The 15741-nt window shown below is 32.1% G+C and overlaps 1 pseudogene; it reads left to right on the plus strand.

The window, feature by feature from the left end:
- Positions 1-285: 285 nt before the first annotated feature.
- LOC125869651 (putative F-box protein PP2-B12) lies at positions 286-14298 on the plus strand (annotated as a pseudogene).
- Positions 14299-15741: the final 1443 nt, after the last annotated feature.

Genomic DNA, 15741 nt, shown 5'->3' on the forward strand with positions numbered 1-15741 from the left:
TTTTAAGTTTTCTAAGTAGTATTTTTCATAAAATTAAAGTAGAAAAAATTATCCTTAAGATTGTTTGGAAATTTTACGGAAATACCTTCATCACGAACTCTAATGAGTCGGGGATTTCGTCTAATTTGGGGATTTATTTTCATAGTTTTATTGTCCTCAATGCCTAATATATGCTCTAAACTGATGTTGATGTGTTGATTTGCAGCAATGAAGACAAAAGAGAATGGCAAGGACATTACCGGGCAAAAGAAACGATAAAGCTGAAAAAATTGAAGAAAGGCAATCATGGTGATCGCCAAGACCACTCGGCGAACCGCCGAGTGGTCCTTCAGTTCACCAAAGGTTACAGCGTGGCAGCCCTGGGGAAATGCCAACTTGGTGATGGAAATGACACTTCGGCGAACCGCCGAATGGATCGGCGACGAGGACCTTGACCCCCGAAAGTTACAGAAGTTTAATGGTGATGAGGCAATTCAGTTAGGCGATGAAGAGAGACACTTAGACCATCGCCGACTTGCTCGGCGATGGATGACTTACTCCTCCGACTGGTCCAAATTAAAGGCTGAAAAATTGGAAGAGTATAAATATGATTCTTAAAAGAGTTTTGTAGGGATTGAAGTTCGGAAAGTTTAGACACATTCTACCCTTTGGGTTTTGATCCAAACACTTTTCGTAGCTGTTTTTGAGTAGCATTTCTAATTGGGTTTTGATTTTAAGTTTTCCAAGCATTCTAAAGACTAGAAATTTGTTACCCAGCTGATGGATAATCTAGTTGGTAATATTTTCTTACTTTTTATAATATGTGGCTAAAACCCTTATTCTTGGTGTGTGATCATGTGATTAATTATTTAATTATTTTATAGGTATTAGTATTTACTGATTTCAATGTTGATTTGAAATGGGATTGATTGATAGATGTGTTTTAATCCATGAATTGTGGTTGCAAATGCAATTCTAACTTAGTATTCTAGGCTTGCTTAAGAAAAAGGTTCTAGAATTAAGACTATCGGTTGATGATTTTAGTGATTGGGTTATCATTGATTCAACTCGAGAGATTGAATGTACATTTGATACTACCAATTTAGCTTGAGAGAGTAGATTAATTGAGGATTTGGGTTGTTTATATTGTTAAGCTTGTCGAGGTTCGAGAGAACTCTCTTGAATCGTGCTAGTTGATCGAGAGATGTCTATCACATTTAATGCCTAGCTTACCCACTAAGATTCAGCATCTGTGAGTAAATTCTAATCACACATATAACGAAATTAGAATCTAGTCGATCACATCCTCGAGAATCCTCTCTACTCGATTAATCCCCTGTTATTGTAATTGTTAATTGTCATTCTAGAANCCCCCCCCCCCCCCCCCCTCCCATTTGACACTTGTTGTCAACCCTTGAAACTTCTTTCAATTTTAACAAACGACTAGAACACACTCTTTAACTTCATAATTGAACTCCATAGTGTATCACACCCTGTGGGATCATCCCCAACTGTTTGTTTGGTTTATACTTGATTGCACATAGAATTGGATGAAGTGTATTTTAGTGTTACAAAACACTTGTACGGAATTCACCAAAACTTGTACTTAACCACGAAGTCTTACAGTAAATTATCATAGCTTGAGGTGTGTCGAAAGACACTCTCCTTAAGGATATTTCACGTGGTATAGGTTTTTCCCCAGGATTCAACAAGTTCTTCTAATATAAAACTAAGAATCAGAAACTAACAAAGATTCAATAGAAAGAAAACCCACCAAAAGAGTATATTAAAAGATGAATTGTTATCTTATCTTCTCTCTAACTCACCACAAGTATATGACTTAGATTTATATAGGAAATAAGTAACCTCTCTAATGTATCAATGGTTGAAATAGTCAAAAACCGTAAAGGCATTGAATACCATCAATGAATTGAAGGCAATTCATTTCATCAAAGAGCCGTTAGCAACATCCATATTATGACATAATTTAATGGAAAATTAAAGGATAATAATAATAATGGCAATAGAATAAATTTATGGAGAGAAAATATTTAGGACATAAAATAATATTCTCTTTCAAGTATAATAGGAAATAAAATAATTCCTTTCGAGATACTAGAATCATTTTTCCAACAAAATTTGTTCTTATTGTATAATGACATACCACTAAGTAGAAGAAGCTTGTCAAGTTTCAAATTCGCCTGATGCATTAAAAAATCTTTCTTAGCTAATTCAGAAGTTTTGATGCTTTGAAGAACTACATAAGCATGATCTTGGGAAAACTTACGGTAAACCTCATTATTGTAATTACGTTTGGAAAGAAAATAATTTAGTTATGGAAATAAATTTGATTAGAATCCAAGTAGGAATCTACTATTGATATTCTTTTCTTTTTTTTAGAATTATTAATATTTTATTATAGCAAGTTACTACGGTTACAGTTCATTAAAAGTGCTTGATGGTGTAGAAATTTCATTCACCGACGGTGCACAAACCTTATTAATGCAATCTATTTTTTGTATATGATAATCCTTCAATAATATTAGATAATGCTTAGGCCTTATTTTTGTCTATCGAATAATTATTTTTCGTATGTGTGCAGAAGAATAAACCTATAAATGAAGCTTATAAGATGTTGAATACTAAAGGTGGAAGGTAGTTAAGAGAGAAATTCAAAATGTTGCAGATTTTGTGGAAATATAGAGTAAGAGTTCATCGATATATAATCAGATATTAAATTATCTTAATTAGCATTATATATTTCAACATATCATATTTTGCAAATAAATAACTAAAAATTAAATAAAAAGAATTAGTTTGCTTCTTTGTATTTGTGTAGAGAAACATATCTTTAGATATTTTAGTCTAAAAGAGTATATTTGAAATCATTTTTTAAAGAAATGGATGCAAAAGTAAGTTCTAAATAGGGAAAATGTAGAAGTACCCCCCCTCCCCCAACCTATGCCCAAAATTCCTGAGACACACTTAACCTTTACTAAGGTCCTATTAACCCCCCCCCCCCCAACTTATTTTTTAATTAATTTTCTACCCCTTTTCGGCCTACGTAGCACTATCCTTGAAAAAATTGTCAACACGCGCTGGGCCCACTAGATAGTGCCACGTAGGTCAAAAAGGGTTAGAAAATTATATATAAAATAAGTTCAGGGGGGTATAGGACCTTAGTAAAGGTTAGGTGTGTCTCAAGGATTTCGGGCATAGGCTGTGGGGGAGGGGTACTTATGCATTTCCCTTCTAAATATAAACACATTAATCAATACAAGGTCTATCGTATTTATAAAAATATAATATGATAAATTAGAGCGATAGGGGTTTAGAGTTGTACAAAATTTATATAATAATAGGGTACAAGTGTGCAACGCAAGTTTCGATCACTAGTAATACATAACTCTAAAAGTTTTGTAAGGTAAATCAAACTTTGGTACAATAAATAAAACTTTGATACAGTAATTCAGTAATTATGTATTGAATAAGAAGTTATTTTTGCAATATATATAACTTTTGGATACAATAATCAAACTTCAGTACGGTAAATTCCAGTTCAATTCGTTAATTTATGGAATAAATATATTATATTTCTATGGGTATAATACGATAAAATAGTAATAATAAATGTTCAAGTTTATATTTTTTTCTTGAGAACTCACATTATGGACTACTTTATTGTGGCTATGTCATTGTATAAACAAGCTATAGCTTTAATAAAGAACATTTATTCTCAATCAATATGAGTTTCTCAGTAAGGGTTATAGTGACATGAATATGATATCTTCACTTTTATTTACTCAAATGTTTTGAATTTTAATCTTAAACTATCATGTGAAGGAGAAGTTTTTCATTAAAAAATTGGACCTTGCATAGCATGAATTCAAATTAATTGAGCTCTCCCTGGGCCCATATTAATGTATGGAACATTGAGTGAGAAAAAAATAAATAACAACTTCATGTCTTCCTTATTTATTTACATTAATATATAATTGTAGGAAATTTATTTGGGCTACACATAAGGGGTGTTTTAAGGCCCATTAGAGTAAATAACTTAACCCTAATTTTACCTATATAAAGCATCATATGTTGTGTAATTTACAGAAACTGATAATTCTAATAGACAGAATGAAATAAGTTTAGGTTGTGGAAATGGGAATTGCTCCGACACACCGTGAAAATCATTGCCGACCAAAAATTCCTACCACAGATTAACTAAGTCTTCCACTATCACTATGAGAAAAACAAGTAAGTTTTTATATACGATAAGATTAGATTCATGTAATACATGTAATCCTTCACTGGTATGAGAGATATATGTTGGTTTTCTAGTCTGTATATGTAGAGCTTTGTTTCTAATTATCAAACTATGTCATTGAATATAATAAATTATTTTTGGTGACATTAATTTAGAAAAAAAGTTTGATATCAATATTTTTTTTAAAATTAAATCTAAAATTAGTTTTTAGAAACGAAAATAAAATAAGTTTTTTAACAAGATCGAAAGAAACCTCCAGATTTATCAAAAAAATCAAACATATCTGGTTTTTTTGCAACAGATTTGAAAACGATTTTTTTTTTTATAAATAGATATGAATACAAAGTTTTTTATTCTTTTTTTTAACATATCTAAAAACGAAAAATGTAAAAAAAAAAACCATTTTTCTACATTGATCTGAATATCCAAAAAGGAGTTGTCTTTTAGGAAAAAAAAAGATCTAAAAATTGTTCAAAAGATCTACAGTAAGAAGAAAATGAAGAAAGCTTTTTATCCATTAATGGTGTGGCAGTGAAAAATGAGGAAGAAAAGAGAAAATATGTTTTCTCTTTTTTTTATCAGATCCTAAAACCTTTTTTTTCCTGTCTGCTACAGATCCAATACTAAATAAATATTTTAAACTTTTCTTCTTTGCTGTCATGGTTAAAATATAGTGTTGAAGAGAAATAAGATATATTCCTAAAACTTAAACAAAAGGGTTGCTAGCATTTTTTTCTAGAAGAAACAACACCAAAACACACTATTATTGTTGCCTAATTACATGCAGAAACAATAGCTTCCTTTGTTACATGTTTTGACAGTAAAATAATATTCTAAAAACATATAATTGACAGAACAAATACATATATATCACAGACACGTGAGTCAAATTAGGTGTAATTTTTTTAGATACATAGTATCCAAGTGTGTTTACATGTATCCGAGATACATTGACTCTCTCGCTCACTTCTGTCCCATTTTCGAAGAATTTAGCTGAGTATCCAGGAAGAAAAATAAAATTTTAGAATTTCTTAAGTTAAAATAATGGATAGGCTTGACCAAAGTGAACATCTATGGTTAAGGAACTCATATTCAAATTTTGACATTTTGAGAGGTTTGGAGATTATTTATTCTTTTGACGAAAGTTTTGCATAGACCCTCATGCGCTCGAGATTGCTTTGGATCATTGGTTGAGTTTCTAGTTAAGTTTACACAGAGAATGGTCAATATTTAATCAAGATGACCTCAAATTAGTGATTTGATGATTTCCATAGGTTCAAAATGTACTTTATGATTGATTTAAAAATTTTAGTTTGTGTATGGGGTTTCAAATGAATTTTGAACAATCAATTTGCATTCAGTTAAGAAATGTTGGTTCTCTCTCTTGAAAGGAGTAACCTTTAATAGAATGCTCTTAACTCCCCCACCGATAGTAGTCTTTATATTATGCGAACTCAAATGGTTCATAGGTTCTTGACAACACTAATTTGATTGTAATAAGAAAAATCTATTTTAACAAGTTAAATTGCGTAGATAGTACTATAAATAACTCAATATCTTAAAAGTTATGGGTGTTTAGTTCAATCATACGGTACCCAAGGCCCACTAATTCGAATTGACATCTAGTACCTACTAAGGTGATAAACCCTACATATCATTATGTTTAAGGAATTGTATTTAGAAATGTTTCTTACAATACTTTTTGAAGATTCACAGAAGTGGCATGCATTGGTATTTCATGTTGGTTGGATATTTGTGGAAGAATAGGAATAAAATTGTTGTCACCAAAGACATTTATGTTGCTTATTTGTTGTTCAAATTGGTAGATATATCCCGTGGACTTGAATCTGTTAATTCAACTACTATGCTTGTTAATTATAAGAATGAAACTATGACCGGAAAACATGCCAACACTGTGAGACTTGCAACATTTCCCAAAGTGAGATGAGATGGATGAATGGAAATAGAATTAGGAAATTTTAATTGAAAGGAAAGAAGTGATGGTCCTATTGTAGAATGATTGATTGAGAGTAGACTTCTTGATTACAAGTAAAGTGGCCTCGCCATTGAAGGGATTTTGATTCTTCCTAAAACAATCTAATAAGTAGTTAGAGGCAGATCTGAGCACAGTGGAGAGCCATAGTAAAGTTACGGCTTTGCAGAACAAAAATTATGGCTTGAATTCTACATTTATATTAGGAAACTCAGTCAATAAATTTAAAGATTGTATCTCAAACCAAGAATTAAAAAATAATTATACTTCGGAAACCATAAAACTTAAGATCCCAGATCTGCCTCTAACTACTTATTCGATTGTATAAGGACGAAACTCAATTCCTTTAACGATGAGGCCAATTAATTTGTAATCAAGACGTCTAATATCGATCAGTCTTTACAATAGGACTATCACTACTTCCCTTCCTATTAAAAATATTTCCCAATTCTATTTCTATCCATCCATCTCCTCTAAGTTTGGAAAATGTTTCAAGTCTCATAGTGCTGGCATGTTCTTCAGTCGCAGTTTCACTCTTATCATTAACAAACATAATAGGTCAATTAGAAGTTTCAAGTCCATGGTACATATCTACCAATTTAAACACCAAATAAGCAACATAATATGTATTTGGTGACAATATTTTTGTTCCTATTCTTCCACAAATATCCAACCAACATGCAAAGCCAATTCATGCCACTTCTGAGAATCTGTAAAAGTATCGCAAAAAAATAACTTGTAAGGACAATTTTATAACAAAGTATTAGTGATATGTAGAGCTTTATCTCCTTAGTAGGCACACGTTGTGAATTTAAATTAGTGAAATTAGGTTACCGGATGATTGAACTAAAAACTTATAACGTTTAAAATATTGAGGTATATATAGTATTATATGTACAATTTAACTTGTTATACAAATTTTTCTTCATACATCAAAGGACCATGCGCACCTATTTGAATTTTCACCGTTTAACGACTATAAAGTTGGTGTTTGGACATTCAATCGTCTAGACCTTCTTAGTTATGGTTGTTGTGCTTCTTGGCCTTCTTTATGAAACACGTCTGGAGTTTCAAGGCCTCTAGTTTTCCATGTACTCTTCTATCTTCTAGTTTTATGTGTGGAGATAAATACCTCTCGTGTAGGTGATTTGGATTTTCATGTAGCGTGTTGGTTAGTTTCTATCTTGTTCCCGTGTTTTTTTCCATTGAGGTATTCTTGAAGCTTTTTCTCAACCGCTATTGAGTCAGGTAGGAAAAATCTTTGAAATACCATGTTGATGCTTCATCAAATATTACATTTCTTAACATATATGTTCAATTAGATGTTGGATCACAACACCTTCATCCTTTTCTTTGTTCGTCTAAAGATGCAACAAACAGGTTTGTAATCAAATTTTCTACAAGAGATGATCTGGCAGGAACACATAGTACACATATATAACTACTCGAGCAGTGTCCTACTTGAGAGGAAGTACTTGTCGTCTCCAAACCAAAAATGGATGAGGGAAAAAGACTCGAGAAAGCATCCATGGAAGGGGAAATATCTGAAGAAGTGTTAGCGGGGAGCCCATGCTTCCCGTTCTTACAGAAGACTTAAGGTGGAATACACAGCGAACTAACTGACTTAAAGTAGGTATCATCTTCTTGAGTTTCTCGAATGGTGAGATGAATCCCAATATTTCCTGTTGAAGCCTGTTCGTGTTTTGGACAAAGGTTTTCATGCATTTTCCCCAAAATCTTGATGGTACATTCATACTATGCAACATATTTCACATATCTCTGCCAAATGTCTTTTTTTTCTTTCCGCTACTCTATTTTATTTGTGCATATTTGGGCAAGTCAAATGTCATCTTATCATATTCTCATAAGGTATATTGAACCCACATGATGTGATTTCTCCCCAATTGTTCGTACAAAGACATTTGATTTCCTTCCACAATATGTTGGAACTCTTTAAACTTCTTAAATACTTCAAACTTGTTTAAGAAGTAAATCCCTTCCTTGAGAAGTCATACACATGGCGACATTTTAGTTTATTCGGCATTAATAAGAACAAGGGAGATAATATTTCCTATTTTTGTTTCAATTTTTAAAAGTACCTTAAGTTTGGTCTCAAATTTCAAAATTTTCTCTTATGTATACATTGGTGCGATAAAAGCCTATTAAGTGTGTAAAACTGGAGCACTTTTAGTTCAAGCAAACTATTTCCATCTGTTTTGATGGAGGCTGAGCTTGGTTAGTATGTACTTTGGTTGGTTTGTGGGCAGAGCCTACTATGATCTCAAGTTAATATAAAATATTTATGACAGGAGTTGTAACTTTCTTACACAGTTTCCGTTTTTATTTCATTTATTTGATTTAAATATGTTGTCTTCACCCCCCGACCCCTATTTTTGTGTCAATTGACACTTTGTTGCTGGAAAATAATAAAATTTTACATAGGTAAAAAAAGTATGTATATATATTAGGGAAAAGCCACATTTGTGTCATTAAACTTTGAGAAAAGACCAATTTGTGTCATTCATTAGTGAGCATGGTTGGTCTGTGACGAGCCTGACCCGAGGCTGTTTAGTGGTGTAGGTCCTTTTTTCAGCCTGTTTGGTTTGTTTTTAAATCCAAATGATGTTTTACATCTGTGATTTTATATGTCAAATAGATATTTTTTAGTAGCAGCATGGCAACTTGGTATTATGTGGAGTCGTATACTACAGTATTGAGAATGAATATCTCAGCCGGACTCCAGGTTTTATATTTTTGCGGTCCCATTCAATATACTCTAATTTTTGGAAGATATCTTATAACTTACAAACAAATATTCTTTTGAATTTATGATAAACCAAAACCTTGTTATTAGGTTAATTGAATTATAAGATAATAATGAGAGACTTTAATAATACTCATTAAAATTTATGGTGTGATAAATGTCATCCTTAACCTTTAATCATATATTCTAAATTTAATCCGAAATCATTCGAGTATGAGATATTCTAGCCAAAGAAGCTAAACTTGAGGTACAAAGCAAATTGATTTAGCTTCTTATTTATAGAGGAAAGAAAGCTCTAGCAAAATTTGTGAAGCAGATTGCAAGCGGCTTGCATGAGCTACGTGCAAGCTACTTGTTTGTGTTGGGCTAACACACTTCAACAATATTCTAAATATGGTGATATTCTCCATTTTGGATCAAGATCACATGATTTTCCTTCAAAAGGTCTCATCATTAAGAATATTCAACACATTATAAGTAGCTCATTTTCCTCTTCAACTATCAATATGAGACTATAATCGTGCGCCTAAAATATCTTCCTTTATATAAGTTCCATATGGTTTACTACCATGATTCACGGGTGAGAGATTCAAGTGTTTGTGTCTTCCACATAGTTAGAGTATTTGTCGCCATTGAAGCCCAATTGATATGTATGTGACTTCAAAGCTACAAGTAAATATAAAAAAGTAGTCATAGACGGGCGAAGACACTTAGCTTGGCTCCACGACACACTCAACCTTCTTCATACTCATCCATCTAAATCATTAATTTTGATATTAATTATTGAGCCAAAACCAAGGGCGGTTCTATGCATTGAAAAATAAGGCACTTGCCATTGGCCCCAAAATTTGAAGGACCCCATTTTTTTTAGCAATAATAAGATTATTATAAGTGTTCTTCAAAATAAAATAAAAATATGCATTGTCCATTTTAATATTTAGTTAAGGAAAATAAAGTTAAAAGGTCTTCTTTCACTTTCTTCTTTTAACTCCAAACTTCACATATTAAAATAATATAAACAAATTGAAAACGAGAAAATATGTAAACTTTTTCGTATAAAAACAAAGAAATAATTTTGCAACTCTAAATAACTCAAATATATTAACAACTTTGCATCTTAAAAATTGATATGCCTTATTATTATTATTATTTTTGTTGTTATTATTATTATTATTATTATTATTATTATTATTATTATTATTACCATAGTTGTTGTTATTATTATTATTATTATTATTATTATTATTACCATAGTTATTATTATTATTATTATTATTATTATTATTACCATAGTCATAAATGGTTTTAATATCAATTTTCGGAATAGTCCATTTGATTAACAAATCAAGGTTTTGAGGTATATCTACCTCTTCCAATCGAGTACTTTTAGTACTAGTATCTCCTAGATCCATGATCATGAGAATATATCTATGCCGAAATACTTCACATCAATCTCATATTTACCATGAAAGTTCTTAGGCTCTGATACCAACGTAACATGATCTCAGAAGACTGGTGGTAGTCCGCGCGGCCATCTTCAATCTAGCTTCTATTCACAACTCCGGTAATCCGGCAAGCTCACAAATTACAGTAAAAGAGAGAGGGTTCTTTACAAGAGAGGAAGAGAGAGAGGGGGTTTCTGAAACTTGCTTCTCAACTAAGGAAAACAAACTTATTTATAGAAAAAGAAAAGCATCTAGGTATAGGGATACTGGGCCCCTATTTGGGTCATATGAACAATATATCTACTATTGCTTAACATTGTTTCTACTGTTGATAGTGCCTTTTTATTATTCGAGATAAGTTTTACAACACCTCTTTTCCTTTTAAGTTAATTAGGAAATCTTTCGGTGCATCTCCTCCACATGGTTGAGTATCTTCTTGAGCGTCTTCACTTGTTTCACTTCTCATAGAAGTGTCGTCTGACTTTGCATAGTGAGTGATATTGAGAAGAATATTTCTCCTAACCTCTTCTAGGTATTCCTTTATCGTATCTTCTGTGTTTCCATCTTGAATGGAAATTCTTCTAGCAATATGCTTAACAGAGGTGTCAGCGACGAGCACTTTGTGAGAATCAGTACCATAATCTTGGATTCTTTGAGTGATAAGTTCTATCAATTCTTGACTGGGATCTTTTTTCATCAATTTGTCCCAAAAATTGTTATAATAGGTGCGGTATAAACACGGAATCTGTTCTTCGGTATAACCGACTTTTGAGGTCCATTTATGGATTCGAGGGATAGATAATTCTATGAAAAGATAAATCTATTCAATTTGTTCCATATAACAAATATGATCAGTGTGATGTAATTTATTCAAATCCGGCGAAACCTTAACCCATTCTTTATATAATTTTAAGAAAGGATCCGATAGAATTTTATAGTCGGGCCGTGGTATGACCACCAATTCAAGAACCAATTAGGGATTGGTTCATCAAATATCTTTGAACAAACCTTCACAAACCAAGTATGTTTATGCTTCTCATTATTATAGTAGAGGACTTTACTGAAGGCGTTAATATAATCCTAATAAGTAAAATTAGTGGGCATCTTGTTTAGTGTCTTTCTTTCATTGAGGAAATACCCCAATCTTCTATCGAAATGACATGCTTTATGATCATTTTAGAGAAGTTATAAACATTCTCGCTAGTATTGTATTCTGAAAAGTGTTGAAAATCAACACTACCGGTGCTTATCAAAATGGTCTCATAATATGAGTGGGTTTTATATGATTCACCCGGAATATATAATCCGTTGATCAGGTGGAATATCTTTCAGGGTTCGTTTTTCCTCTGAATTTCAGAGTTTTCCAAAAGAAATATTATTTCCTTTTTAACTACGTCTTCATACGATTTGATATCGTCAACATCGTCTTTGGCAATAGAGGAAAAGGTATCACCTTTTTCTTTTTGTGACAATATGCCTGTAGCTCTGCATATAACGGGCTCCCTTCTGGAATATCTTCCAAATGTACTGATGAGGATGTCGCCTTTTGCGCTCCTTTTGAGTGCAAGTTTATCAAACTTATGCCTTCGCGCTGTAGTATCGGGGAGTTTGACGAGGATCCGTATGAAGATCCTGAAGAGGAACCTGGGGAAGATCTGCCCCTTCCTCGAGAGTTGTACCCTCTACCGCGACCCTTGATTACCCAAGAAGGGTCCATCCTACAAACAAACCATTTTGTTTTAATCATCTATAAGATCATAGAAATCATAATAATCTTGATAATAATAATTTTGATCATCAAAACAGATTGAGCATCAGTTTTTATAAGAAACTTTTGATTGTATAAATTATCTTGAAATTTCAAAACACATTTAATTATGGTTAGCATTTCATGAGCCACCGTAGCATATTTTTTCTGAGCATCGCTCCATTATTATTATTATTATTATTATTTTGATTATTATTATTATTATCTACATTATTATTATTATTATTATTATTATTATTATTATTATTATTATTATTATTATTATTATTATTATTATTATTTTGCTCCAGAGGATTCAATCTGTTGCTGGATCTGACGCTGTTTGGGAGAATTTTTTGCCATCAAATTATGAACATTCAATTTCTAAATCAAAATATTTATCGAGTTATTCTTCGAATAAATTAAGAAGTTTACTTTAGTCTTTGAGAATCCCCAATTCTCAATTATGGAGGCAAATTTGTACCTTTTTTTTCTCTCTTTTGGTTCATTATCAGTTATTAAGCAAGCGTGATGACCAATTGTGTGAATTAAAGGGAAGTACAATATTATGTAATAAACTAAGTGTATTAATTTGGTCTCTGATTTAGTCAGATTGTTGTTAATTTATGAACTTTATAATTACTATGTAATATATATATATATGCTCCTAATGTCTTATTTAGTGGTGTATTCACTTTTTAACTACTTTTTTATGCCTTACTTAACTTGACATTTTTAGAAAACAACCTCTCCAGATAACTGGTAAGGTCGAATAGTGGAGAACATTTTTTCACTAAGAGGGTTCAATCTATGAAAAATTTGAGGGAATTCAACACCTACTATTATACGTATAATAAAAACAATTTTAACCTTGAATATATAGCATGATTTTCCATCGAATCGGGTTTGGATGAACCCATTTACTTCTATGTATCTCTGCTCCTCGTAAGGTTTGCATACACTTTACATTTCCTAGTCCCTACTTGTGGGGTTACACTGGTATGTTGTTGTTGGGCGTGAAGTGTACATTTTTTAAAAGTAAATTGTTAGTTGTGTTTCATTAGGTATCACAAGAACCATGATCTTTATTCAATTAATAACAGAGATATCAAAAGTATATGGATTTATTTCCTTCTAAGTTTTTATTTTAGGTGTAGATGCGTTTCTTGATTTTATTATTCTTTGCTTGAGTTGAGGGTCTACCGGAAACAGATAGAAGGGGTATGTTGTTGTTTATGTGGTTGGTTTCATGAATACAAAAAAAATTCAGCTAATTTTCGATGAAAAAGGGTCCTTTGGCTATTGATGTGTATGGTGCATGGATAGAAATGGGCAGGTGGTTGTACTTTGTCATGTCAAGTGGGCAGTATTGACCTGTTTCCGTCCCAAACCAAAATTGTAAGAGTAGGCTAGTTATTGACTCGACCCATCCATAAGGGTCGTTGGGTGATCTAGGTCCTAGACTCACTTTTATGGGGAACATTTTTTTCATTAATTTTATACTTGATGTTTTGTGTATCTATGGTTTGATCTGTTAAAATAGAGTTTTTCATTGGATAAGAAGACTGGGATGAAATGTTTTATATTAATAGAGAGGGAACTTGCTATTTCATCAGGCGATACACCGCATTATTGGCATGGTAGTTTCACCAAGACTCCAGGTTTTATATTTCTCTGCTCTATTGTTGAACTAATTTAGAAAGGAAATACTTTTTTAGTTGGCTGATCTTCAGTGCGTTAGTTGGCTGGTTATGCGAGGGAAGATTGAAACTCGACTATTGTAAAAAAGAACCAATTATGTTGTTTATCTATTGTTCAAACTGGCAAGCGGATTCTATGGCCTTGAAACTGCAAATACATTTGTTAGATTTGTTGATTGTGAGACTGACAATGAAGCTGAAGAACGAGCTAGTGTTGTTAGTCTTTCAAGACAAGAAGGACCTGGTGAGAATTGATCCAAGAGAGGAGACGATGGATGGAAATAGAAATGGGAAAATTTTCAATGACGCGGGAGAGGATGGAGATGTTGAAGCGAGATTAATGGAATTTAGGCATCTCTCTGCGAAAGGGTGCCACATCGTTCAGCGAATAGAGTTTCGACCTGATTAAAGAAGAGAAGAATCCTACCAAGACATTTTTGGAAAGACTTCCGAAATTGCAAAGTGAATTGAGTACCGCAGTCCGAAATAATCGATAGGATCACCCTGTGCAACCTAACCAATACCCTTAGATACAACTTAGCATAATCTTCCCCCCGTATAAGAAAACTTGACGGGAATGAAATGAGCCGACTTCATCATACGATCAACACAATGGAAATTATAATAGGAAGAGGAAAAAGAAACTACATAGTAATAATCACTGAATGAAAAGAGTAGGGTAAGAGAAACTCTTCACTGTATGTCCCATTTGCACTACACCAAATTCGATTATCAGGGACAAATAATTTCATCATTTATAAATCATATTTGGTTACTAAAAATCTTGTGAGACGAAAAGTAATTCTTCAATCAGTCGTCACTTAATGTGTGTCGCTAAAAGTATACAAATACGATTTAGTGCTTTGTCGCTAAAAGTATTATTTAACTACAAAAAGAAAAATCGTCCCCAAATGCTTAAACATTTGTGACAATTTATTTATCATAAAAAGTATATATATTTTTGTAATTAATAGTATGATTTGTCACTAAAAGGGTTCGACATCAATTGTCTCTAAAGTTATATGTATTTTGTAGTTGAACAAAATCTAATCTAGTCACTAATGACATTATTTTATATAAAAAGAATTATTTTGTTCTTTAATATATTAATTAGGGATAAATTTATTATTATAAAAAAAGTTAATGTTCCTATGATCTCCCATCTTAATTTTTTTAAACCCCTCCCTAGGAGGGGTTCCCCCATTATGCTTCCTTGGGGACTCGAACTCACAACCTTAAAGTTGGAAATGAGGAGTGCTTACCATGCTAGCAACTCTCTCTTGTCTCTCATTTTTATTTAATTTTAACTTCATTCACTCACCACCCACAATTCATTCAAATGTAGATTATATTTTAATTAAACTCTATATTTTTAAAAATATATTTGCATATATTTAGTACTATTTTGTCATTTTATTTATTTATTTTTATAAATTTTATAAATTATTCAATACATTTATAAATTTATATAAAATTAAACTTTCGACTTTATTAAAAAAATTGAATAAGTGGTTCAATTTGATCAGTAAATTAATTATTTTGAAAAAAACATCTGTCACGACCCGAGCATACTCCCTGGATGTGGGCGACACTAGAGAACCATTGTTGGTCCCCAAGTGAACCCTCATCCTGGCTGACTACAAGCGGAAGACTAACTTAAGCATACAAAGCTAAAAAATAGAATAAAATTCATGAAAACTCAAATACAAAGCTTTTACTTAAAAGAAAACTCTGAATAATATAATAAATACAACTAGCCAAAAATAGGCAACTTAAGTCTTTAAAACATTTAACATAATAAATGAACAAACTTCTGAAACTCTAATGTCTATTTATGAAGCCTCTAACTGAC

The sequence above is a fragment of the Solanum stenotomum genome, chromosome 7, assembly GCF_019186545.1.
Source record: "Solanum stenotomum isolate F172 chromosome 7, ASM1918654v1, whole genome shotgun sequence".
Taxonomy (NCBI): Eukaryota; Viridiplantae; Streptophyta; class Magnoliopsida; order Solanales; family Solanaceae; genus Solanum; species Solanum stenotomum.